Raw genomic sequence first — 24563 nt, 5'->3', positions numbered from 1 at the left:
AAACTTCTCAATACCGATTGCTTATTTATTGCCTTTTTTATTTTTTTAAAAATTTATTTATTTATTCTTTATTTATTGATGGCTTTATTCATTATAGATTTATTTATTTTTGCTTTGTGTATTTTTTATTTTATTTATTTATTGCTTTATTGCTTTATTTATTTTTTTGCTTATTTATTTATTGCTTTATTTCTTACTGTTATTAATTTATTGCCTTGTTTATTCATTTATTTTTGCTTTATTTATTGATTTGCTTCTTATTGTTTTATTAATTATTGCTTTGTTTATATATTTGTTTGTTTTTCTTTATTTATTGATTTGTTTGTTTATTGCTCTCCTCTTGAACCTCAGATAGGGACCTTAAAAAGTCAGAATCAAGATGTTATCAGGATTCAGGTGCATCTGAAACGAAAAATCACACCTGCTTTCTCTAAAATTGTGTTCTTACATTTCGGCATAGCTAGAATTGAAAAGAAAAACAAGAGGAAATTCATAGTATCTGTCTAAACAGGTTTTCTCTGGTTTGACATATAAAGGTTTGAAGAAAATGTAAAGATGAAAAATGAGGACCCTGCTTATAGAGAGGATCATTTCATGATGGTATTTGCATATGTCCAGTGAGGTATAAAGAAGCTACTAGAAATCCAGGTTCAGTGGCGACTTTGTATTCATTCAGAGAATGGAGATAAAGTCCGACTTTCTTTGCTGAAGAAGCTGCTTGGATGTGATGCAAAATATCTTCCAAAAAAGCAATAAAGTCCAGTTGTGTCTTAAAAAAGCAACTTTGGGTGTTTTCCTTCCTTCCTTCCTTCCTTCCTTCCTTCCTTCCTTCCTTCCTTTCTTCCTTCCTTCCTTCCTTTCTTCAATTTTCCTTTTCTCCCTCCTTCCCCCTTCTTTCTTTCCTTCCTTCTTTTCTCTCTTCCTCACTGCCTACTAACATCCCTCCCTCCCTTTGATCACAATAAAAAAATATTTATCATGCTTGTAGCACAGACCATATTTTCAGTTTTACATCTGCTCCACCCAGTTTTTTTTAACAAACGTATGTATGTATGTATGTATGTATGTATGTATGTATGTATGTATGTATGTATGTATAGGTATCTAGATAGATATCTAGATGGGTGGGTGGGTGGGTGGGTGGATGGATGGATGGATGGATGAATGGAGAGATAGAGAGATAGATAGATAGATAGATAGATAGATAAATAGATAGATAGATAGATAGGTAGGTAGGTAGGTAGGTAGGTAGGTAGGTAGGTAGGTAGGTATGTCTAGATAGGTATCTAGATAGATATCTAGATGGATGGATGGAAGGATGGAAGGATGGATGGATGGGTGGGTGGGTGGGTGGATGGATGGATGGAGACATAGATAGATCGATAGATCGATAGATCGAAAGATCGATAGATCGATAGATAGGTATGTATGTATGTATGTATGTATGTATGTCTAGATAGGTATCTAGATAGATATCTAGATGGATGGGTGGGTGGGTGGGTGGAAGGATGGATGGAGAGATAGATGGATGGGTGGGAGGGTGGGTGGATATACATACATACTTACATACACTCGGGCCCTTGTGACCTCTAGGCTGGAATACTGCAACGTGCTCTACATGGGGCTGCCCTTGAAGAGCATCCGGCGACTTCAGCTAGTCCAGAATGCGGCCGCGCGAATGATTGTGGGTGCACCTCGGTTCACCCACATAACACCTATCCTCCGCGAGCTGCGCTGGCTACCTGTTGGTCTCCGGGTGCGCTTCAAGGTGCTACATACCACCCATAAAGCCCTTCATGGTAGTGGATCTGCGTACTTGAGAGACCGCCTCCTGCCAATTACCTCCTTGCGACCTATTAGATCGCATAGATTAGGCCTCCTCCGAGTTCCATCCGCCAGTCAGTGTCGACTGGCAACCACACGGAGGAGAGCCTTTTCAGTAGTAGCTCCGACCCTTTGGAACGATCTCCCCGTGGAGATTCGTACCCTCACCACCGTCCAGACCTTCCGCACAGCCCTCAAGACCTGGCTATCCGGTCAGGCCTGGGGATAAAGATCGTAATCTGTCCCCACCTGAATGATGAATGAATGTTCTGTACTATTTTTACTTATGTATTGTTTTATGTTTACTGTTTTGTACCCCCCTCCCTATATTTTGTAAGCCGCCCTGAGTCCCTCAGGATAAAGGGCGGCCTATAAATAATAATAAAATTAAACTAAATTAAAACTACATCCCAGTAAGAGTATGGCTAGCTGATGAGAGCTAAATAGCTTGAAATAGATCTATACTAGTCTCCCTTTATTTATTTATCAGCACAAATGAAAACACACACACACACACACACACACACACACACACACACACACACACACACACACACACACACACACACACACACACACACACACACACACACACACACACACACACACACACACACACATATATATATATATATATATATATATATATATATATATATATATATATATATATATTCAATAGCAATAGCAGATTTTTATATACCGCTTCATAGGGCTTTCAGCCCTCTCTAAGCAGTTTACAGAGTCAGCATATTGCCCCCAACAACAATCTGGGTCCTCATTTTACCCACCTCGGAAGGATGGAAGGCTGAGTCAACCCTGAGCCAGTGAGATTTGAACCGCCGAACTGCTGATCTAGCAGTCAGCCTGCAGTGCTGCATTTAACCACTGCGCCACCTTGGCTCATGTATATACACATATACATATACATATATACACACACACACACACACACACACACACACACACACACACACACACACACACACACACACACACACACACACACACACACACATATATATATATATATATATATATATATATATATATATATATATATACACATATATATATATATATATATATATGTCTCTAGTTGTTCGGGTTTTCTCCCGCATAGAATTGGAGATGATGGATGGATGGATGGATGGACAGACAGAAAACATCAAGATTGTGCTTCCTTTTTTGCTGTATAACGTTCTTATCTATTCTCATTTTTGCTAATTTGTGGATTAAATTTGAGCAAACACAATATACACGTACACCAAGCACTGTTAAACCTGAGAAAGTGCTGGTGAATAGAGAGAAGAGCGCCCTGATATCATGATATTTTGCCCATGCAGGGTATTGGTGTGGTTTTAGGTGACGTCTCTCAGCTCCCGGTTAACCTCGCGTCCATGGAAAGTCGAACAAACCCGAGAGAAATACACCACAGAAAAAAAAATGGATATAATTTAATGTTCCTTGGGCGCCCCAGTACCATTTGATCCAGGGACCGGTACAGGTCCGGGGGTTGGGGACCACTGCTGCAGGTAACATCCCTCCCTTCCTCTCTCCCTCCCTCCCTCCCTCCCTCACTTCCCACCTTCACATCACAATATAAACCATTTCTCATCCTTCTAGAACAAGTCAGTTTTTCAGTCTTACATCAGCCACCCAGATCTTTGGGCAAAGTTCTCAATACCCATTGCTTATTTATTATTTTATTTTATTTATTGCCTTATTTACTTATTGCTTTATTCATTATAGGTTTATTTATTTTTGCTTTGTTTTTTTATTACTTTATGTATTTATTGATTTATTTCTTATTGCTTTATATATGAAGGGTTTTAAAGGCTGTTATTGATAGATGGATGGGCGGGTGGGTGGATGGGTGGGTGGATATATAGATATATGGATGGATAGAGAGAGAGATGATGGATGGACAGATAGACATCAAGACTGTGCTTCCTATTTTGCTTTATAACATTCATATCAATTCACTGGAGTGGATCACATGGATTGATTGGGAAGAATCAGTTTTGCTCTTGTATCAAGATGAATTTCACTGTCTTGAGTCCACTGTTGATGTTCTTGTCAGAGTTTGGTGCATAAATTCAAATCCAGAAAGCCCAGACAGATAATTGATTCACAAGCAGTTAGTTTCATTTCAGCAGACAAGCCCAGACAGAGAGCTAGTTTACTTCTCAGAGCAGCAGTTTCTTAAGTTTCTGTTTTAATTCTCTGCACAGACTCAGATCTGTTTAAGCTCTGAGTCTGTGCAGCTCTGGTTGACTTACTTGCTCTTCCTAGTCATTTGATTGACTTGTTCCAATGTCTCTCCAGTAATGAATGTTTTGGAGATTTAAGTCCTCCAAAAATTGAAAAGATATTAATAACTGAGCACATTTTTTAAAAAAAATGTTCCTCTGTGAGACGTTACTCTAAGAATTCAAATGCTTTCATGCTCTGAATGTTGATCTGCTGCATGGAAGAGAAAATGCCCTGTCAGACTCAGTTTCCTGTTTTTGTTCGGAAGAGAAGGCAAAATCAGTCAGTGTGCCTCTCTTGCACAATAATACACAGCAGTGTCAGAAGCTGACATGGAGTTCAGCTGAAGGGAAAACTCATTCTTGGAGGTGTCTGAAGAAATGGTGGTGCGGCTTTTAAGAGAAGATGAGTACCATTTGCTCCCATCATTGGAGTAGATTCCAGCTATCCATTCCAAACCTTTCCCTGGAGGTTGACGGACCCAGTCCCAATCATAGCCTCTATCACTGATGGAGACACCAGTAACTCTACAGACTAAATTGAGATTTTGACCTGGTTTTACAGTTCCAGGCCCCGATGACACAAGTTGAACCTCAGATAGGGAGCCTAGAGAAGTAAGACAAATAAAAATTGGAATTCACATACATTGGAGAAAGAAATAATATTGCTGCTTTTGGTAAAATTGTGTTCTCACATTTCGGAATGGCTATGAGAAAAAAGAAAAACAGACAGTAATTCATAATGGTTCCTTAAAAACTTTCCTCCAATTTAACGTGTCCACTTTGAGGAAAATGTGGCTATGAAAAAGAGAGTTCTGCTTTTAAAGAAGAAGAGCTCATGATATTTGCATAAATGAGTAGGCTAAACAATAGCTCTGAGAAAGAAAGGTGAGCTTGTATGCTTTTGGAGATTTTGCAGGTAACCTCCCTCCCTTCCTCTCTCCCTCCCTCCCTCCCTCCCTGCCTCCCTACCTTCCCACCTTCATATCACAATATACAGCATTTCTCATCCTTGTAGAACAAGTCAGTTTTTCAGTCTTACATCAGCCATCCAGATCTTTGGGCAAACTTCTCTATATCCATTGTTTTGTTTATTGCTTTATTTATTTATTTATTTATTTATTTATTTATTTATTTATTCATTCATTCATTCATTCATTCATTCATTCATTCATTCATTCATTCATTCATTTACTTACTTACTTACTTACTTACTTACTTACTTACTTACTTATTGCTTTAATGATTTATGGCTTTATTCCTTTATTCCTTTATTTATTCCTTTATTTATTCCTTTATTTGTTGCTTTATTTATTGCTTTATTTATTGCTTTATTTATTGATTGCTTTATTCATTATAGGTTTATTTACTTTTGTTTTGTTTGTTTATCATTTTGTTTATTTTTTGCTTTATTCCTTTATTTATTTATTTATTTATTTATTTTTCCTTCATTTATTTATTGCTTTATTTCTCATTGTTTTATTAATTTATTTTTTTATTGTTTATTTATGGCTGTCCATAAAACATAGAATAAAAACATAAAATCATAGACCAAAACCTGGATGTAAAACAGGTGAAAAATTTCCTGGAAATGTAAATCAAACTACAAATTAAGGCAAGGAAGTTAACAGGATAGGTATCCTCTAGACAACAAAAATCCTCAGAGCTGCAACATACTTTTAGCTCCCCATGTTAAAAGTTATGTCTTAATGCATTTGGGAAAACTGGAAGAATGAGGAGGATTGTCTCAGCTCTCTGAATAACATATTCCATAAAGTGAGGGGGGGGAGCCCTCCTTCTGGATCCTGTCAATCAAAACTCCATAACCAATGGATATGCAGCATGCCCTCCCTGTTTGTCTTGGGTGCAAAAGGAAGATATAATTGGAGCAAGATTCATCAGAATTACACATCCGATCCAATGAAGGGTTTTAAAGGCGATATCCGATCCATTGTGTTGGACTTGTGAATCTTCCATTGGATGTAGAAGAATCTCAGCATCTTTTTTGCATTGTGGAAACCAAAGGTCATAATATGGAGCAGACCTCACTCAACAAATGTCTCGCTTAACAACAGAGATTTGGGGCTCAATTATGGTCATGAGGACTATCTGTAATTAGCATTGGTTGGAATTATGCTAATATGAACAGCAAGTCTATGAATTTAGAGAAGTAGATGTGAGAAATCCTGGGGAAAACACTGTGTTTTGAATTTATGATTTAACTGTACTGTCATGAGAAAAAAATCTAGCCCTTTTTTTGTTTGAGATTTCAAAGGTTCCTTAATGGTTCCTTAAAAAAAATTCCTTCAATTTAACATGTACACTTTGAGGAAAATGTGGCTATCAAAAAGAGAGTCCTGCTTTTAAAGAAGAAGACCTCATGATATTTGCATAAATCAATGGGCTATAAAATAACTCTTAGAAAGCAAGGTGAGCTTGTATTCTTTAGGAGATTCAGCAGGAAGCCTCCCTCCCTTCCTAACTCCCTCCCTCCCTCGCTTCCCACCTTCATATCACAATATAAACCATTTCTCATCCTTCTAGAACAAGTCAGCTTTTCAGTCTTACATCCACCATCCAGATCTTTGAGCAAACTTCTCAATAACAATTGCTTATTTATTGCCTATTTTTTGTTTTATTTATTTATGTATTGTTCATTTATTGATGGCTTTATTCAGTATAGGTTTATTTATTTTTGCTTTATTTATTTATTTATTTATTTATTTATTTATTTATTTATTTATTTATTTTTGCTTATTTATTTGTTGCTTTATTTCTTACTGTTTTATTAATTTATTGCCTTGTTTATTCATTTATTTTTGCTTTATTTATTGCTTTGTTTCTTATTGTTTTATTAATTATTGATTTGTTTATATATTTGTTTTTGTTTTTTTTTGCTTTATTTATTGATTTGTTTTTTTATTGCTCTCCTCTTGAACCTCAGATAGGGACCTTAAAAAGTCAGAATCAAGATGTTATCAGGATTCAGGTGCATCTGAAATGAAAAATCACACCTGGTTTCTCTAAAATTGTGTTCTTACATTTCGGCATAGCTAGAATTGAAAAGAAAAACAAGAGGAAATTCATAGTATCTGTCTAAACAGGTTTTCTCTGGTTTGACATATAAAGGTTTGAAGAAAATATAAAGATGAAAAATGAGGACCCTGCTTATAAAGAGGATCATTTCATGATGGTATTTGCATATGTCCAGTGAGGTATAAAGAAGCTCCTTGAAAAACAGGTTCAGTGGCGACTTTGTATTCATTCAGAGAATGGAGATAAAGTCCGACTTTCTTTGATGAAGAAGCTTCTTGGATGTGATGCAAAAGGTCTTTAAAAAAAAGCAATAAAGGCCAGTTGTGTCATGAAAAAGCAACTTTGGGTGTTTCCCTCCCTCCCTTCCTTCCTTCCTCCATTCATTCATTCATTCATTCATTCATTCATTCATTCATTCTTTCCTTCCCTCCGTCTTTTCTCCATCCCTTAGTTCTTTTTTCCTTACATTCCTTTCCCACTTCTCTTTTTTTCTTTCTTTCCTTCCTTCTTTTCTCTCTTTCTCCCTTCCTCACTGCCTCCTTCCCTCCCTTCGATCACAATAAAAAAAAAATTCTCATGCTTTTTGCACATAAAATCCATCCAGATCTTTTGAGCAAATGTGTGTGTGTGTGTGTATGCATGTATGTATGCATGTATGTATGCATGTATGTATGCATGTATGTACTGTATGTATGTATGTATGTATGTATGTCTAGATAGATATCTAGATAGATATCTAGATGGATGGATGGATGGATGGATGCGTGCGTGGGTGGGTGGGTGGGTGGGTGGGTGGATATATAGATAGATGGATTGATAGATAGATAGACAGATGATAGATAGATAGATAGATAGATAGATAGATAGATAGATAGATAGATAGATAGATAGATAGATTGATTAAGGTGACCAGATTTCAGCATGACAATCACACTTTATAACAATTTTTCCTGTTTCCCGCCGTGTTTTTAAAAAGTCCCGATCATTTTCTGGCTTCATGTTGAAAGCCCAGTGGATTTGCTTAAGAAATCCTAACCGGGGCAAGACAAAAGACACCCTGTCTAAATTCCCTCTCTCTCTCTGTCTCTGTACTTTCATTGAAGATATTAAAACGTAACTTCCTGGATTTTCTGGAGGGGAGGGGCACGGAGGTTGGAGGACTGCTCCGAAAAATGGTGGCATTTTTCCCTGACTAATTTCACCATTTCAATTTGCTCAGTTCTTTGTATTAACATCTACATCATTCTGGGTTTACTTGGAGTGCAAGCCTGCTGGTAAGTGGGTTTTTTTCTTTTATTTTTAAATGTATTTTAAAATAATATTTTATTTATTGTGCATAGGATTTATTAAAATAGTTTTATTCTGTGTGGATTTAAGTTAAGAACTCCCTGTTATTAAGCTTTCCTCAATTAATCTCTGAGTAGATTCCCACCAACTTCAAGATCCCAAGGGCACATCTAAGAGCCAAGGTGGCGCACTAAGAGCCAAGGTGGCGCAGTGGTTAAAATGCAGCACTGCAGGCTACTGCTAGATCAGCAGGTCAGCGGTTCAAATCTCACCGGCTCAGGGTTGACTCAGCCTTCCATCCTTCCGAGGTGGGTAAAATGAGGACCCAGATTGTTGGGGGCAATATGCTGACTCTCTGTAAACCGCTTAGAGAGGCCTGAAAGGCCTATGAAGCGGTATATAAGTCCACTGCTATCTTGGAAGCTGCACCTTTGCTTAGTTTATAGATGATGCCTTTCCTTAAATATGAAAATAAATACATTTATTGTTCAAATGTGTACATCTCAATAGAAATGACTCTCAGGGGTGACAACAATCCACTAAAATAATAATATAAAACAGTAATTACAAAAACAGGAGCAACTGTTATAAAAATTATTATTAAAAAAATAAAGAATAAAAATGGAGTTATTAAGTATATTAATTGCAGCAACCACAATACAATACCTTGGTCCTTCTTTTCATTAAACTAGACATACCCAATTCCAAGGAATTAAAAGACGCTTGCTCCTGGGGAGGAAAGCTATGGCAAATCTAGACAGCATCCTAAAAAGCAAGGTGACCAGATTTAAAGTAAAGAGGGACACCTTTGATTGGGGGTGGAGGCTTGATTAAAAATTTTATATGGAGCAACAAAAATGTTCATACAACGCAAAAATAGTATTGTAATATTTTTTTTAATTTCAACATAACTACAATTTCCATATATAAATTGTAACTGTTGCCAAACATCAAAATTTTGATTGTGTGACCATGAGGATGCTGCAACGGTCGCTAAGTGTGAAAATGGTCGCTAAGTGTGAAAAATGGTCATCAGTCACTTTTTTCAATGCCATTGAAACTTTGGTCACTAAGCCCATTATATCACCTTTCTTGCCACAGTGCTTAAGTGAGTAACTGCAGCTGGTATTTTGTATTTTGGATAGAATCTTTTTTTTAAATTGTCTTAGACAAAAATATTACAATACTATTTTTCCGTTGTATGAAAATTTAATTTTAATCAAGCCCCCCCTCCCCCAATCTGGTCAAAGGTGTCCCTCTTTACCAATCTGAAAATCTGGTCACCTTAAGATAGATGGAGGATAGATAGATAGATAGATAGATAGATAGATAGATAGATAGAGAGAGAGAGAGAGAGAGAGAGAGAGAGAGAGAGAGAGAGAGAGAGAGAGAGAGAGAGAGAGAGAGAGAGAGAGAGAGAGAGAGAGAGAGAGCGCTATCAAGTCACCCCTAGTCTTCCTTTTCTCTAGACCCAATGCAACCGCTCTTCAGATGTTTTTGTCTCCAGGCTCTTAAACAGAGGCCTGGAGGTTTCCCTCCATATTGCAATTGTCTTAGAAATGTTCTGCTTTTTACATTTACTTATATCATACATTGGTCTTTTCCTGTATTTGTATTTTTGGTTTGCAGCACTTTGGTGCCCCCTAGAGGAAATCTCTTCCGAATTATAAATGAAGAAAGAGTGTTGTTTCCCTCTGCCTTTCTCAAACAGTCAATCAAAGCTCTGCCTTCTACCCTTAACTTAACGATCTGAAGAGAGAAATTTGAAATAGAGATTAGGCTACATCGCCTTTTTCCTCCTTTCTCTGCTCTATTTGTTAGATACCTAATGCATTTTTTAAAAAAATTTCAATAGTGATGTCTGGTGTTCCACAAGAAGAGTAAAGTGAAATCTGATACCAGAAACAAGGGTGGATAGGGCGAGAGAGAGAGGGCGAGAGAGAGGGAGAGGGAGAGAGAGGGAGAGAGAGAGAGGAAGGAAGGAAGGAAGGAAGGAAGGAGGAAAAAAGAGAGAGAAAGAAAGAAAGAAAGAAAAGAGAAAGAAGAAAGAAAGAAAGAGGAAGGAGAAAGAAAGAAGGAAGGAAAGAAGACAGAGAAAGAGAAAAAAGGAAGGAAGGGAAGAGGAGGAAAGGAAGGAAGGAAGGGAGGGAGGGAGGGAGGGAGAGGAGGGGGGGAGGGAGGGAGGGAGGAAGGAAGGAAGGAAGGAAGGAAGGAAGGAAGGAAGGAAGGAAGGAAGGAAGGAAGGAAGGAAGGAAGGAAGGAAGGAAGGAAGGGACAAATAAATAAATACCAGGGGGAAAATTGCAAATGTAGCACATTTTCTGTTTCTTTTTGTATTTGATTAAGGACATTATGGTCCAAACTTTGTCTTATTTATACATGGATAGGGAGCTGCACAAACATACTGTATGTCATTTCCATGTCATCAAGAACACACTTACTGTTACATTTTATTAAGCTTCAAATGAATAAGCAGAAATAAATCATTGTAGCTAGAGAGATCTTTTGGGTAGAATGGGGTTTGTCATAATCTGCTTCAGCTGAATTTAATAGAATAATGGAATAACAGAATTGGAAAGGATCTTAGAGGTCCTCTAGTCCAACCCTCTGCTCAAGCAGGAGGCCCTATCACATTTCAGACAAATGGCTGTCCAACATCTTCTTAAAGACTTCCAGTGTTGGGGCATTCACAACTTCGGGAGGCAAGTTGTCCCACTGATTAATTATTCTAACTGTCAGGAAATTTCTCCTTATATCTAAGTTGCTTCTCTCCTTGATTAGTTTCCACCCATTGCTTCTTGTTCTACCTCAGTTGCTTTGGAGAATAGCTTGACTCTCTCTTCTTTGTGGCAGCGCCTGAGATATTCGAACACTGTTATCATGTTGCCCCCCTAGTCTTTCTTTTCATTAAACTTTCATTAAACATTTCAATGACCGAGTACATTTTTAAATCATGTACTTTTGGTAGACATTACTCCAAGAATTGAAATGCTTTCACTCTCTGAATGTTGATCTGCTGCATGGAACAGAAAATGCCCTATCAGAATCAGTTTCCTGTTTTTGTTCAGAAGAGAAGGCAAAATCAGTCAGTGTGCATCTCTTCCACAGTAATACACGGCAGAGTCAGCAGCTGACAAGGAGTTCAACTGAAGGGAAAACTCATTCTTGGAATTGTCTGAAGTGATGGTGGTGCGGCTTTGAAGAGAAGATGAGTACCATTTTCTGCCATCATAGGGGTAGATTCTGCCTATCCATTCTAAGCCTTTCCCGGGAGGCTGACAAACCCAGAACCAAATGTAGCTTCTATCAGTGATGGAGACACCAGTAATTTTACAGAGCAAATTGAGATTTTGACCTGGTTTTATAATTCCTGGCCCCGATGACACAAGTTGAACCTCAGAAAGGGACCCTAGAGAAGTAAGAGAAATAAAAATTAGAATTCAGAAACATCGGAGAAAGAAATCATATTGTTGCTTTCAGTAAAATTGTGTCCTCACATTTTGGCAGGGCTATGAGAAAAAAGAAAAACAGACAGTAATTCATAATGGTTCCTTAAAAAATTTCCTCCAATTTAACGTGTACTCTTTGAGGTAAATGTGGCTATCAAAAAGAGAGTTCTGCTTTTAAAGAAGAAGACCTCATGATATTTGCATAAATCAGTGGGCTATAAAATAGCTCTTAGAAAGCAAGGTGAGCTTGTATTCTTTAGTATATTCAGCAGGAAGCCTCCCTCCCTCCCTCCCTCCCTTCCTCCCTTCCCCCCTTCCTCCCTCCATCCCTCCCTCCCTTCCTTCCCTCCTTCATCAAATCACAACCATTTCTCATCTTTGTAAAAAAAGTCAGTTTCCCACACTTACATGAGCCATCCATATCTTTGGGCAAACTTCTTAATACCCATTGATTGATTGATTGATTGATTGATTGATTGATTTGCTTGTTTATTGATTGATTGATTGATTGATTGATTGATTCATTCATTTATTCATTTATTCATTTATTCATTTATTCATTTATTCATTGGTTGATTTCTTTATTTATTTATTGCTTTATATATTTATTTATTGTTGTGAATGTTCCATTGGATGTAGAAAGAAGATAGATAAATAGATTACATAGATGTGGTTGGATCGATGAATGGATGGATGGATGGATGGAGAGAGGGAGATCAGGAGACAGGGTGTGAGAGATAGAGTGGCAAATCCTATAGACAGGACTAGTGGTCCTATTTATAATGAAGTGCAGATAATAATGCAGATATGGCCAATATTTTAAGTATGAACTAAAACTACAGCATACATCTTGCCCATTAACAACTAAACTACATAGGCTGTCTCACTTAGCTTTTGTAAAATATTGAAAAAATATATACTCGGCTTTTTCCAGGAGACTTTTAAGAAGGAAGAGTATTGATTGTTTTGGAAACAGACTATTCCACAAAGCCTCTGACACCCATCATTTTTCACAAGGAACGGTTTTTCGGGATTTCTCTCTGCCTACATTTCCATATCTAGTGACCATAATTATTTGAAGACCTCAAGGTAGAGTTGGGGTTTCTTGGCTAACCCTATTAACCAAGAGATATTTCCATTTGCTCATCCATTGACCCTAGAAACTAAGACCTGAATATGACATTTTCATCTATCCCCAAGATCAAAGATCTTAAAGATAAAACAGCCCAGCTTTGTATCTGGTGTGAGATCTACTCTAGTTCCTCTGACAGATGACTAGAGATGACCATTAGTGGAAGAATACTAACCATGCCATTGGGCATCCTGGTCCCTGCTTGATACCTTGTATAGACATCTCCTTCTTTTTTTAAAAAATCATTCATTTGAACATCCTTTCTTCTTGTGTAAAGCTTCAGATAAGTGAATAACGGCTGTTATGTCTGGAAAAACCTCAGATAGCTTTCTTTTCCTACCATTTCTGATTATTTTCGTTTTGTTCAGGAACACTGTGATCCAATCTCTACCACATTTCTACCCATGCAGTGAGTTCAGAACACACAGGACATTTACAAGCTAAGGAGAATTGTTTTTATTATTTTCCTCAAGCACGAATTAGATAACAGTTATAAGTATAGACATGATTATGAATAGATGAAATGAATACGAATACAAGGGAATATTAGGACAAGGACGATAGGCACGCTGGTGCGCCTATGCACACCCTTTAAAGCCCTCTTAGGAATGGGATGAGGTTGACAGTAGACAGTCTAAGATTAAAGTTTTGGGGGTTTGGGGAAGAAACCACAATGTTAGGTAGTGCATTCCAGGCATTGACCACTCTGTTGCTGAAGTCGTATTTTCTGCAATCAAGTTTGGAGCAGTTTACCATAAGTTTGTACCTATTGTGAGATCATGTGTTGTTGTGGTTGTTGTGGAAGCTGAAGTAGTCATTTACAGGTAGGACATTGTAGTAGATGATTTTTATGTACTGTGCTTCGGTTGGATCAAAGACGGTGAAGTTCTAAGTTGTCTTAAGTTGCCAAAATTTCAAGTCTGGTGGGATAAGGGATTCTGTTGCGGGCAGAAGAGTGGAAGACTCTTCTTATGAAACACCTCTGAAGTCGGTCTATTGTATTAATGTCTGATATGACAAGAATAGCACTAGAAAATCCTGCTGATGCTGTTACATAGTCTGATAACAAAACGTTCAGAAACTAAATTGCAACAAGAATGGAGAGCAAACCACTGCCAAAATCTAAAGCCTGAGCTAGAAATGCATTTTCTATTATTCATTTAACAACTTTGTTACTAACATAATGACTGCATGATGCACTTAAGAACTAGAATAGAATAATAGAGTTGGAAGGCACCTTGGAGGTCTTCTAGTCCAACCCCCTGCTTAGACAGGAAACCATTTCAAACAAATGGTTATTTTACATCTTCTTTAAAATGTCCCGTGATGGAACATTCAGAACTTCTGGTGTCAGGTCCTTCCACCAGTTAATTATTTTTCATTGTCATGAAATTTCTCCTTAGTTATAAGTTGCTTCTCTCCTTGGTTAGTTTCCACCCATTGCTTCTTGTCCTAACCTCAGTTGCTTTGGAGAATAATTTGATTCACTCTTCTTTGTGGCAACCCTGGAGATATTGGAAGACAGCTATCATCTCTCCCCTAGTCATTCTTTTCCTTAAACTAGACATATCCAGTTCCTGCTTTTTAAAATATGTTTAAGCCTCCAGTTCCCTAATCATCTTTGTTCCTTTTCTCTGCACTCTTTCTAGCATCTCAACATATTTTTTTACACCAAGGTTATAATATGGGGCAGACCTCACTCAACAAATGTCTCACTTAACAACAGAGATTTGGGACTTAATTATGGTCTTGAGGATAACCTGTACTTAGCATTGTTTGGAATTATGCTAATAAGAACAGCAAGTTTATGGATTTAGTGAAGTAGATGTGAGAAATCCTGGGGAAAGCACTGTGTTGTGAATTTATGATTTAACAGGAGTGTCCCGAGAATAAAAGTCAACCCCTTCATGTTGTTTGAGATTTCTGGTAGTGAAAGACTGTGGTTAAATCAGAAAGCTTTCATTCAGTTTCACTTGTCTGAATGTTGATCTATTGCATGGAAAAGAAATAAGTCAGAATCAGTTTCCTGTTTTTGTTCAGAAGAGAAGGCAAAATCAGTCAGTGTGCCTCTTTGCAACTTTGCAACTTGAATAAAATTTGTATGCAGCCAACTCCCTAGGGACTCTGCATACTCTCTCGCACAATAATGCACAGCAGTGTCAGTAGCTGACAAGGAGTTCAACTGAAGGGAAAACTCATTTTTGGAATTGTCTGCAGTGATGGTGGTACGGCTTTGAAGAGATGATGAGTACGATTTCCTCCAACCATAGGAATAGATTCTGGCTATCCATTCTAAGCCTTTCCCTGGAGCTGACGGACCCAGTTCCAAGCATAGCTACCACTAGTGATGGAGACACCAGTAACCTTACAGAGCAAATTTAGATTTTCTCCTGGTCTTACAGTGGATGGATGGATGGATGGATGGATGGATGGATGGATGGATGGATGGATGGATGGATGGATGGATAGATAGATAGATAGATAGATAGATAGATAGATAGATAGATAGATAGATAGATAGATAAAGCAGACAGAAAGATAGATAGATGATTGATAGATGGACCATTAGTGAAAGAGAACCAGCCACACCATTGGATGGCCTTGTCCATGCTTCCTACGTTATATGGATATCTCCTTCTTTCCAATTGTAATCTCTGGGTTTGATCATGCTGTGAGAGGCTGGAAAGAAAAACTCCACTCCTTCTCTTTGTGTGAGCCTTCAGGTAGGGGAAAAAACCTGCTATTATATTTGGGGATAACAGAGATAGCTTCCTTTTCCTACAATTTCTGGTTCTTTTCATTTCATTAAAGGACACTGTTATCCAAGCTCTACCCTATTTCTGCCCATTTAGTGAGCTGCGAAAAAGCATCTCACTTCCATGCCACCAAGAATGTGCTCACTGTTTTGCTTTATAACATTCATATCAATTAACTGGAGTGGATTCAGTCAGATGGATCCATTGGGTAGAATCAGTTTTGCTCTTGTCTCAAGGTGACTTTTCAGATCTGAGTGCACTTGTCAGAGTTTGCTGCATATATTCAAATCCAGAAAGCACACACAGATAAGTGATTCAGCTGGATTCATTAACTTCTTTATAGACATAGGAATAGGTGAATAAATGTACAATAACAACAGGTGTTTCTTCCAAGTAAACACAAGGCAGGAGAGTTACAAGCAAACACAAGAAGTTAGTTTCATTTCAGCGGACAAGCCCAGAGAGACTGCTAGTTTACTTATCAGAGCAGTAGAGTTCTTAAGTTTCTGTTTCAATTCTCTGCACAGACTCAGGTCTGTTTAAGCTCCCATTGGTTGACTTAGTTGTTCTGCCTATTCATTAGCTGGACTTGTTCTCATGTCTCTCCAGTAATGAATGTTTTGGAGAGATAGTCCTCCAAAAATTCAAATGATTTTAATGACTGAGCACTTTTTTTAAAAAAAATGTTCTTCTGGGAGACGTTACTCCAAGAATTCAAAGGCTTTCATGGTCTGAAGGTTTACTGCATGGAAGGTTTCCATGCAGGTTTGCTGCATGGAAAAGAAAATGCCCTGTTAGAATCAGTTTCCTGTTTTTGCACAGAAGTTCAGGCAAAATCAGTCATTGTGCCTATACAGCACAATAATACACGGCAGTGTCAGCAGCTGACATGGAGTTCAACTGAAGGGAATATTCATTCTTGGTGTTGTCTAAAGCAATGGTGGAGCGGCTTCTGAGAGAAGAGGAGTACAATTTTTCCCTGTTACGGGGGTAACTTCTGGCAATCCATTCCAAGCCTTTCCCTGGAGGCCGACGGACCCAGTGCCAAGCATTGCCCCCACCAACGAGTGGGACACCAGTCACTTTACAGACCAAATAGAGATTTTGCCCTGGTCTTACAGTTCCTGGCCCCGACGATACAAGTTGCACATCAGAAAATGCCCCTAAGGAAGTAAAAGAGGAAAAAATAATAAGGATTCAAAAGCACCTTGGGGAAAAATAATGTCAGAGTTGCTTTCTCTAAAATGGTGTTCTTACATTTTGTCATGGCTAGCAGCAAAAAGAAAAGCAGCAAGGAATTCATGGTCTCTTTTGAAAGTCTTTTTCCTCCAGTCTGACCTGTACGATTTGAAGGAAATGGGAAGATCTACAATGAGGAGCCTGCTCATAAAGAGAAACATTTCATGATTATATTTGCATATTTCTAGTGAGCTATAAAAATGCTCCTAGAAAGCCAGGTTCCCTTGAGATTTTGTATACATGTAGAGAATCTAGATAAAGTCCATTCTTATCCTTCCTTCCTTCCTTCCTTCCTTCCTTCCTTCCTTCCTTCCTTCCTTCCTTCCTTCCTTCCTTCCTTCCTTCTCTTCTTCCTTCCCTCCCTCCTTCCCTCCCTTTCCAAATTCACAACCCTATAAGAAAATTAAGTTTTTTACTGCCTTATATAAGCCTAATCAAGATCTTTAGGCAAATTCAAATAGGAAGTCCCATAGGGGAAATAAGGCCGAGGTGGAGCAGTAGTTAAATGCAACACTGCAGGCTGCTTCAGCTGACTGCAGTTCTGCAGTTCGGCTGTTCAAATCTCACCGGCTCAGGGTTGACTCAGCCTTCCATCCTTCCGAGGTGGGTAAAATGACCCAGATTGTTGTTGGGGGCGATATGCTGACTCTGTAAACCGCTGAAGGCCCTATGAAGCGATATATAAGTCTAACTGCCATTGCTATTGCTATTGCTATTTTCCAATATTCGTTATAATGTAGATTAGGACCAGTTTCCTTTTGTGACCATAATCATACCCTGTCTGAGAAAAAAGCCTTATTTCCCCTATTGGATTTCCAATTTGAATTCTGCTCTTTCATTGGCACTTAGCTATTCAGCATATCTACCTGGTGCAGGTAAAGAGGTGGGAAGTATTCACTCAGACTGCATTACTATTATCCTTTGTCTTCTCATTGTTCCTATCACCCGTCTCCTCCCACTTATGACTGCAGGACTGTAACTTTGTTTCTTGTATCCTTAACATTTATATTGATATTTATTGTTTCCCAATTGCTTATTTGTACCCTCTGACTATCATTAAGCGTTGTGCCTTATGATTCTTGGCGAATGTGTCTTTTCATGTCTTTTTATGTACATTGAGAGCATATGCCCCAAAGATAACTTTCTTGTGTGTCCAATCACACTTGGTCAATAAAGAATTCTATTCTATTCTATTCTATTCTATTCTATTCTATTCCATTCCATTCCACATTCTATTCTATTCTATTCTATTCTCTTTTGTCTATTCTATTCTATTCCATTCCATTCCACTCCACTCCACATTCTATTCTATTCCATTCTATTCCATTCTATTCTATTCCATTCTATTCCATTCTATTCCATTCCATTCCATCCCATTCCATTCTATTCCATTCCACTCCACATTCTATTCTGTTCTATTCTATTCTCTGTTGTCCATTCCATTCTATTCCATTCCACTCCATATTCTATTCTATTCTATTCTATTCTATTCTATTCTATTCTGTTTTCTATTCTATTATATTCCATTCCATTCTATTCCATTCCACTCCACATTCTACTCTATTCTATTCTATTCTATTCTATTCTATTCTACTCTACTCTACTCTACTCTATTCTATTCTATTCTTGTTCCCGAAGTGTTGCTTTTTATCCATGATGTTTCTTCAGATGTCACAGAATTATGGCAAGTCTAGATAATCATTTCTTGAGTATAGACTGATATACTACAGCGATTCACAACAATTTCCTCAGCTCTAATATAGACAATGAAACACAGGGACAAATATTCTGATGACAAGATCTTACCAAAGTAATGAATGGCATTTAAGATTGGCTTCTGCACTGGACAATGCATATCTCAGGTCCCATGTAATCCCTGGGGGACAATGATAGCTAGTGAAAATCCATAACTTCTTCAGTTATGGTCACCCCTCTGTCTGGCATTCCTGTCCCTCTTGGATGTTCAAAAGCAGAATGATCTACATTTAACACATATAAAGAGCTGAAATAAGGGGACTGATCCTCAATGCTGTTCCTCACTCGGAGAGGAAGAATTCCAAAGATACCTAGAACTAATGAGAAATTTCCTGACAATGAGTACAATCTATCAGTGGAATGATTTGCCTCCAGATGTTGTGGCTGATCCAATACTGGAAGCTTTTAAGAAGATACTGGACATCCATTGGTCTGAAATGGTGTAGGGTCTCTTGCCTGAACATGGAGTTGGACTAGAAGATTTCCAAGATCCCAATTCTGATGTTGAAATCTCTCAGATAGACTTTTATTTCCTTTGATAATTGATAGAAATGTTAAGTGATGAAAAACATTAGTTTGAGGAATACTACTGGTATCCTGGATTAATTAACAGCAGCTCAGCAATGGCCTCAGTTCTAAATTGAGGGACAAATATTTCAAAGAAAGGACGTTATAAAGACCTCAGGAAGGACTATGGATGGTTTCTACCATTGTTCTTAATTGCTGTAACAATTTTAGTCTCCTGACCACTAAAACCCATCAAGTTGTTCGATTTGCCATTGTTTCCATAATTCCCCAGACTCCTATTTATTGATCTTCTGCATTATTTAGTTAAGCAATGGAAATGAAAAGTAATTTAGAATTTTTGTTTGGGGACTGCTGGAAAACACAGGTTTGGGGTGAGAGGAGTAAGAGAGAAATAGCAGATATACAAAATTAAACTTAAATTGAACCAAAGAGGGATCAATCAATTAAAATAAACCTAAAGGCACCTTGGAGGTCTTCTAGCCCAACCACCTGCTGAAGGCGGAGACCTTATACCATTTCAAATACTGTGTTTTTCGGACTATAAGACGCACTGGAGTATAAGATGCACCATGATTTTGAAGAGGTAAATTTAAAAAAAATGTTTTTGCACTTTGCAGGCCTCCCAAACCCTCTGCATGCCCCGTTTTTTTGCAAAATAAAAGGGGTGGGGACATGCAGAGGCTTTGGGAGTCCTATAGAGTGCTCCTGGAGGCTGGAGGGACAAAAACAAGCAAAACCGGCCATTTATTTCCTTGTTTTTGCACATTGCAAGTCTCCCAAACCCTCTGCACGTCCATTTTGGGGCAACAATGACCAGGATGACTGAAAACCTCCATGAAAGTTCCACTGGTTAATTGTCCTCTCTGATGGGGAGTTTCTCCTTAATTCCAGGTTGCTTTTCTCCTTGATTAATTTCCATCCCTTGTTTCTTGTTTTGCCTTTTGGGACTTTGGAAAATAAGTTTTCACTGCCTATTCTTTGTGGTAGCCCTTCAAACACTGGAATATTGCTATCATGTTGCCCCTAGTCTTTCTTTTCTCTAGACCCAATGCAACCATTCTTCAGATGTTTTTGTCTCCAGGCCCTTAAACAGAGGCCTGGAGTTTTCCCTCCAGATTGCAAATGTCTTAGAAATGTTTTGCTTTTTATATTTACTTATATCATATATTGGTCTTTTCCTGTATTTGTATTTTTGGTTTGCAGCACTTTGGTGCCCCCTAGAGGAAATATCTGCCGAATTTTAAAGGAAGAGAGTGTGTTGTCCCTCTGCCTTTCTCAAACAGTCAATCAAAGCTCTGCCTTCTACCCTTAATCTGAAGATCTGAAGAGAGAAATTTGAAATAGAGATTAGGCTGCATTGCCTTTTTCCTCTTTTCTCCTCTCTATTTGTTAGATACCTAGTGAATTTTATTTTGATTTTCAATACTGATCTCTTTAACTAAAAAGTAGTTAAATCTTATATGGAAAAATACATCATTTAAAATCCAAAGACTAAGAAGTTAAAAGGGCTGCAGGAGGATTCTCTGGGCACCATCCATCCCCAGAGCTGCAACGTACAAACTGTTAGGCCCTATTGCTAATTGGCAAAATCAGGTTTAACACACTTGGAGAAAACTGGAAGAATGGGATCTTGCCTCAATTCTTCCAATAAGATATTCCATAAAATGCAGGGAAAAACAAGAAATAAGGAAACGTAAAATGGTGATGTAATAGAAGTATTGGGAGAGAGGGATAAGATATTGTTAAGATAAATTGAGCCATAGTAGTTAAAAGTTAGAACACAAAGTACAATATAGGTGATATGATATTCTGATATAAACACTTGAGTACAAAAAATATGGAAATGTATCAGTGGTGGGATTCAAATAATTTAACAACCGGTTCTGTGCCCTAATGATTTCTTCCAACAACCAGTTTACCAAACTGCTCAGAAAGTTTTACAACCGGTTCTTCCAAACTGGTGCGAACTGTCTGAATCTCACCCCTGCAAAGTATGTATAAATAAGTAAATAAGGGGACCACGAATGTAAGACAGAAATGTATAGGAGGCAAACGATCAATTGTACATACCGAGATGGAACTGCTGTATGATGCAACGTTTGGTTCCTTTGTTGTTTTAATCTATGTTTCTGTTTTGTTTATGTGTATATGTGTTTAAAATAAAATTTATTTTAAAAATGCAGGATAAAGCCCTCATCCTAGATCCCACCAGTCAAATCTCCCTATCCAATGGGATAAGCAGCATAAGCTCCCTGCCTGACTGGGTGGGATGGGTCTATGCAATTGAGAGAAAATGGCTCCTCAGATATCCACATCCATGCTATGGAAGGGCTTGAAGGGTGATAAACAATCTATTTTATTGGACTCAGGAAAAATGTGAATGTATGAATGAAGAAATTGATGTAGAAGATGATAGATTCTTCTTCAGTTCTTGGATGAGAAGCAAAACGTCTTCAAAGAGAAAACAGAAAGTCCAGTTGCCTCTTGAAAAAGCACCATTGGGACAACCATGACCTGGATGACTGAGAATCTCCATTGAAGTTCAACTGGTTAATTGTCCTCCCTGTTAGGAAACTTCTCCTTAATTCCAGGTTGCTTTTCTCCTTGATTAATTTCCATCCCTTGTTTCTTTTCTTGCCTTCTGGCGCTTTGGAAAATAACTTTCACTGTGTCTTCTTTCTGGTATCCCCTCAAATACTGGAATACATGTCACCCTAGTCTTCCTTTTCTCTAGATCCAATTCCTGCAACCGTTCTTCAGAGGTTTTTGTCTCCAGGCCCTTAAACAGAGGCCTGGAGGTTTCCCTTCAGGTTGCAAATGTCTTAGAAATGTCTTGCTTTTTATATTTACTAATACCATAGATTGGTCTTGTCCTGTATTTGTGTTTCTGATTTACTGCACCTTGGTGCCCCCTAGAGGAAATGTCTTCCAAATTATAAATGAAGAAAGAGTGTTGTCTCCCTCTGCCTTTCTCAAACAGTCAATCAAAGCTCTGCCTTCTATCCTTAACCTGAAGATCTGAAGAGAGAAATTTGAAATAGAGATTAGGCTGCATTGCCTATTTCCTCCTTTCTCCGCTCTATTTGTTAGATACCTAATGCATTTTATTTTGATTTTCAATAGTGATCTCTGGTGTTCAGCCACAGGAGTAAAGGGAAATCTGATAACAGAAATAAGGGAGGAAAGAGAGACGAAAGAAAGAAAAAAGAAAGAAAGAAAAAATGAATGAAAGAAAGAAGATAAAGAAAGGAAAGAAAGAGGAAGGAAGGAAGGAAGGAAGGAAGGAAGGAAGGAAGGAAGGAAGGAAGGAAGGAAGGGACAACTAAATAAATACCGGGGGGGGGGGGATTTAAATGTAAACCATTTTCTGTTTCTTTTTATTTTTGATTAAGGACATGATGGTCCAAACTTTGTCTTATTTATACCTGGATAGGGAGCTGCACAAACATACTGTATGTCATTTCCATGACATCAAGAACATACTTACTGTTACATTTTATTAAGCTTCATTTGAATAAGTAGAAATAAATGATGTAGCTAGACAAATCTTTTGGGTAGAATGGGGTTTGTCATTTTCTGCTTCAGCTGAATGCAATACAATAATGGAATAACCTATTTGGAAGGGACCTTGGAGGTCTTCTAGTCGAGCCCTCTGCTCTGGCAAGAGGCCCCACACCGTTTCAGACAAATGGTTGTCTATACTCTTGTTGGAAAGTTTACAACTTCTGGAAGCAAGTTGTCCCACCGATTAATTGTTCTAACTGTCAGAAAATTTCTCCTTAGTTCTAAATTGCTTCTCTCCTTGCTTAGTTTCCACCCATTGCTTCTTGTCCTGCCCTCAGTTGCTTTGGATAATAGTTTGACTTCCTCTTCTTTATAGCAATCCCTGAGATATTCAAACACTGCTGTCATGTCACACCTATTCCTTCTTTTCATTAAACTTTCATTAAACATATCAATGATGGAGCATATTTTAAAAACAGGTTCTTTTCATAGACATTACTACAAGAATGCAAATGATTTCCTTTTCTGAATGCTGCTCTGCTGCATGGAAGAGAAATGCCCTATCAGAATCAGTTTCCTGTTTTTGTTCAGAAGAGAAGGCAAAATCAGTCAGTGTGTATCCCCAGCACAATAATACACAGCAGTGTCAGAAGCTGACATGGAGTTCAACTGAAGGGAATATTCATTCTTGGAGTTGTCTGAAGAAATGGTGGTGCGGCTTTGAAGAGAAGATGAGTACGATTTTTGCCCATTATACGGGTAAATTCTGGCTATCCATTCTAAGCCTTTCCCTGGAGGCTGACGGACCCAGTGCCAAGAATAGCTACTACTAGTGATGGAAACACCAGTAACTTTACAGAGCAAATTGAGATTTTGACCTGGTTTTACAGTTCCAGGCCCCGATGACACAAGTTGAACCTCAGATAGGGACCCTAGAGAAGTAAGAGAAATAAATATTAGAATTCACATACATCGGAAAAAGAAATCATATTGTTGCTTTTGGTGAAATTGTGTCCTCACATTTTGGCATGGCTATGAGAAAGAAGAAAAACAGACAGTAATTCATAATGGTTCCTTAAAAAAATTTCCTCCAATTCAACATGTACACTTTGAGGAAAATGTGGCTATCAAAAAGAGAGTTCTGCTTTTAAAGAAGACGACCTCATGATATTTGCATAAATTAGTGGGCAATAAAATAGCTCTTAGAAAGAAAGGTGAGCTTGCATTTTTGGGAGATTCTGCAGGTAACCTCTCTCCCTCCCTCCCTTCCCACCTTCATATCACAATATAAACCATTTTTCATCCTTCTAGAACAAGTCAGTTTTTCAGTCTTACATCAGCCATCCAGATCTTTGGGCAAACTTCTCAATGCTCATTGGTTATTTATTACTTCATTTATTTATTGCTTCATTTATTTATTGCCTCATTTATTTATTGCTTCATTTATTTATTGCTTTTTAATTTATTTATTGCTTTATTTATTTATTTATTGCTTTTTAATTTATTTATTGCTTTATTTATTTATTGCTTTATTTATTTATTGCTTTTTATTTATTTATTGCTTTATTATTGCTTTATTTATTTTTTGTTTTATTTATTTTTTGTTTTATTTATTATTGCTTTATTGCTTTATTTATTTATTGCTTTATTTGTATTGCTTTATTTCTTATTGTTTTATTTATTTATTGTTTTATTTTTTGTTTGTTTGTTCCTTTATTTATTTATTTATTTGTTTGTTTGTTTGTTGCTGTCCACTCAGCTAAGTGACTCTGGGGTGTTTTCAACAGTAAAATAAAACTAT

This window comes from Thamnophis sirtalis, unplaced genomic scaffold (genome assembly GCF_051295495.1).
Source record: "Thamnophis sirtalis isolate CommonGarterSnake01/CBP01778 unplaced genomic scaffold, rThaSir2_p1.2 scaffold_4, whole genome shotgun sequence".
Taxonomy (NCBI): Eukaryota; Metazoa; Chordata; class Lepidosauria; order Squamata; family Natricidae; genus Thamnophis; species Thamnophis sirtalis.
The sequence above is the reverse complement of the archived record's forward strand: the minus strand, read 5'-3'. Positions refer to the sequence as shown.